Raw genomic sequence first — 3918 nt, forward strand, 5'->3', positions numbered from 1 at the left:
GCTGGGATTAGAAGTGAGTCGATTTATCCACTCACTATGAATGGAGAGCTCCTATTTGCCATGCACTGTGCCAGGCCTTGGGGGATATAATAGGGAATGAAACAGACAAGGTCCCACTTTCGTTCTAGTTGGGGTGAGAAAGTTAAGATCCAAGTGAATAAAACAGGTTTAAATAGAATTAAATTCCATGGAAAAAATAAAACATGGAATCATGGTCATGATTTGGGGCTTCTTAGATCAGGTGGCCTAAGAAGTCCCCTCTCAGGAGGCAGCACCTGGCTGGAGACCTGAAGGGCAGGGAGAGGTCGGCCTAGTTGGCAAAAGGCATAACTGGCCAAGCTGAAGTATTTAGATTTGACACCATGGACTACACTCCCAGTCTTTCTTTGGGGGGAAGGAGTTGTTTTTTGCTTTTTATTTCTCAAAGATCTTAAGATGGTGGAGGGGGACTCCTGGGTGGCTCAGCTGGCTAAGTGTCCGACTTTTGGTTTCACCTCAGGTCATGATCTCACGGTTTGTGGGTTTGAGCCCTGCATCAGCCTCCACACTGACAGCTTGGGACTTGCTTGAGATCCTCTCGCTCCCTCTCTCTCTGCCCCTCCCCCACTAGCTCACTCTCTATGTCTCTCAAAAATAAATAAAGATTAAATAAAAAAGAAGATGGTGGAGGACAGGCAGAAGCCAGAGGGAGGCAACAGCAGTGTCCTAATGTGAGGTGGGGTGGTCGAAGTGACATTGGAGGTTTCTGGGCAGAGCTAGGAGAGGTTGTTCCCATTAGCTTCCATCCCTTCCCTGTTAGGAATATCAGAAGACTTCAAAAGGTGATGATGGCAGTTATCTTGGAGGGCCAAGGAAGGCTTGATAATAATAATAATGGCTAATGAGAATATTAGTTATTAAATAACATTTAAGAATCATTTTTTTATGTACCAAGCACGTCTGAGCACTTTTTAAGCATTAACTTATTTAATCTTTATAGTAATGATAGAGATGGGTAGTATTATTATCCTAACTTTAATAATGAAGAAGCTGAGGCTTCGGGAGGTCCAGTCACATAGTCACATACCTGAGATTGCACAACTGAGGTTGGTGGAGCAAGGTTGCACGTCTGGGTCCTCTGAGCCTAGACTTTCAATCATCATGCAATGTTGCCTTCCATAGGTGTCAAACTCTCATGTAATATTTGCTCTGGAAGTGATCTTAGATATCATATAGACCAGAGATTTCTAATGCGGTCCTCTAAGAGAAGACCTCTGGTCTAGGGTAATCCCTCCTCTTTTGACAGATGGGAAAATTAAGAGTCAGAGTATCAGATTAGTGATGGAAATGGAGGGTTGATGCTGAATTCTGCCTTCTACTCGAATGCTGTTTGTAATCTATTTCAGCAGCATATCCCTAGATACATGAACCTGGCGGAAGTGACTGGACAGAACTGTAGCCTCCAAGAGGGGACAGATAAGCATTAAGGAAGATAACGCACATGAGATTCTTGGTGTGGTGCTCAGCACAGAGTGAGTGCTCAATGCATGCCAGTGCCTTTGAGAAAGTCCACATGGCTGGTTTCTGTGCCCAGTGGTGAGAACAGTTGGACCATGGTTGGGGAAGAGGAAGCAAGACACACAGGTGGAGAAGGGCTTCCTCTCCCTGAGCCTGCCATCTTGATTGACATGGCACAGCCCTTACCGAACCCCATCCACCACAGTGAAAGTAAAATGTCTTTGGAAGCCTTGTAACCCATCATTAAAACTGCTGGGCATAGGAAAACAATTGCTTGCTCTAAATAAGTGACTTATGATTGCGCTTGGTCTGTCTGAGTTTTCCTTTAATTATAGGCCCTCTTGAAACACTCAAACACACAAGGGCTTTGTAAATTTGAATCTCCTTGCTCTCACATACATTCCTGCCATATGCACATGCTCCCTTGCATTTACAGAGCATAAACACCCATCTCTTACTCATTCACATAATGAATTTCAGCCCTGTGCATCTCAATTGAGGAGGGGCCCAGGAGAAATACGGGTATCTGAGCAGGCTTCCTGTTCCAAGGTGCCAGGGGGCTCTTGGAAGACTGAGTCCTTTGTGGGGAGAAGGTAATGGGCAAAAAGTACTCTTAACTGATGGACCAGTCCCGGCATTCTCTTTCCTTCAGCAGTAGAGTTGTTCACTTGAGCAGCCATGTCCCTAAGAAAATTCCAAAATTCTTCTGCACCACCCCACTTCATGCTTCAAATCACTGCATCCTCCCCTGTCCTGTCCTCTCCTCTTGGAAACTCACTTGGAGCCTTTTGATTCTGACAAGATGTTCTAGATACTAGGAGAAACTACAAGGACCTTCTTTCCTCTACTTGCATTTTTTCCTTGTCAGAAGAAAGAAGGGGATTTTTTTGAGAGGTACAGAGCATCTTGGGGACCAGTGCCTGAAACAGGGCTCCCCAGACTATGTTGGAACTAGATGGGAACTCATGGCTTGATGGTCTTGTCCCCACTGACCCGCACTCAGCCTTCCCTTCAAGTGCCCTATGTGGTACCTGGTCAAGGATCTAACGAGAGAAACTCGAAGGAAGTACTGGCAGATTTTCCTATTGCCCACCAGTCCCTCAGCCCCTCTCTGGCAGGAAAACCACCCCTTTCTGCACATTCCCTCCAGGCATTGTTGCTGGCCCACTGGTTCTCTTCCCTTCCCCAAGCCCTAGGTGATAGCAGTTGCCCATTTGGTGGTGTAGGTACTCCCCCTGGGACCTGTTTCCAGCTCTTATTGTGATGTCCTTGAATGAGGTAGCATTTAATATTTCCATCATACTTTCACCTCCTTTGCTGTCTTTTCTGGGAGCTGTGGGCTGTCCTGGAGGGTTGGTGGTTCTGGAGGCTCAAGGGCATAGATTATAGTTAAATAATTAGGAAGTGACGGGGTTTGTTATTAAACAATTTATAATTGTAAGTTATATAGTGTAATTTTTAGTAACGGTGGTGTTTAACAGCCACCTGGCAAAATCCCTGAAAATTTAACCTCTGAACCAGCCCACCCAGCACACCACTGCCTCAGGGGAGACTGTAGGCCTACACGGGTTCGAGAAGGATTCTCTCCGTGTTCCTGGGAATTCGTCCTTCTGACGATATGACATTTACAGGGACAATTCTTGGTTCTGGGTCTTTTAGGGGACTCTGTGATGAAGAAACAGGAGGGACGTTGCAACGGGAGGGGTGAGGCGGGCCTAGGATGGGGAGGGGAGGAGAGGGGTCTACGGTGAGTCTTCATTCCCAGCTCCCGACCCTAACTGCCTTGAGATAAAGGCTTTGACCCAGGGAGCAGACAGATGTCGATCGGGACGGAAGTAACTGGTGTGTGGGGGCACTGGGGCATAACGCGAGGGCAAAATGCGAACCGAGACTGTAAGCGTTGGTTTCTCTAGCCAGCCCACGCCTCCTGCCTCAGCTCAACGCCACTCCCTCCCCGCCAAGTGGCTCTTCGCTCTGGAGGCGGGACCGAGTTCTCCGGTGGCCCCTGGAGGAGGTTCGGGCTGCAAGCTTTGGGAGGCTGGGAGGGGAGAGAGGGAGGGGCGCTGACTGGGCAGTCCAAAGAGGAGGGGGCCTTTAATAGGCTCGCCCAGCTCCTGGCTCTCAGCGCAGCGAGTGGCTGCGGTTCGAAGTGGCCCGGCACCTCCCTCTAGTTCTCGGCTGCAAATCTCTGTCCTTGCACTTGACAGCGATTGTACTTAAGCTCCCAGGGCGCGCTTTGCTTGGAAAGGCACAGGTAGGAGGCGCGGGGCTGTTCGGGGCACGCTCACTGCTCTGGGAGGAGTCTCTCTCCCTTTGCTCTGCTTTCTGGGAGCTGCGGACTGCCCCGGAGCGTTGGTGGTTCCCGTGTGCCTGCTGCAAGGAGACTCGCCGGCGGCCGGGGAGCCGCGCCGAGCCCTTCTG

Source organism: Lynx canadensis, chromosome D1 (genome assembly GCF_007474595.2).
Source record: "Lynx canadensis isolate LIC74 chromosome D1, mLynCan4.pri.v2, whole genome shotgun sequence".
Taxonomy (NCBI): domain Eukaryota; kingdom Metazoa; phylum Chordata; class Mammalia; order Carnivora; family Felidae; genus Lynx; species Lynx canadensis.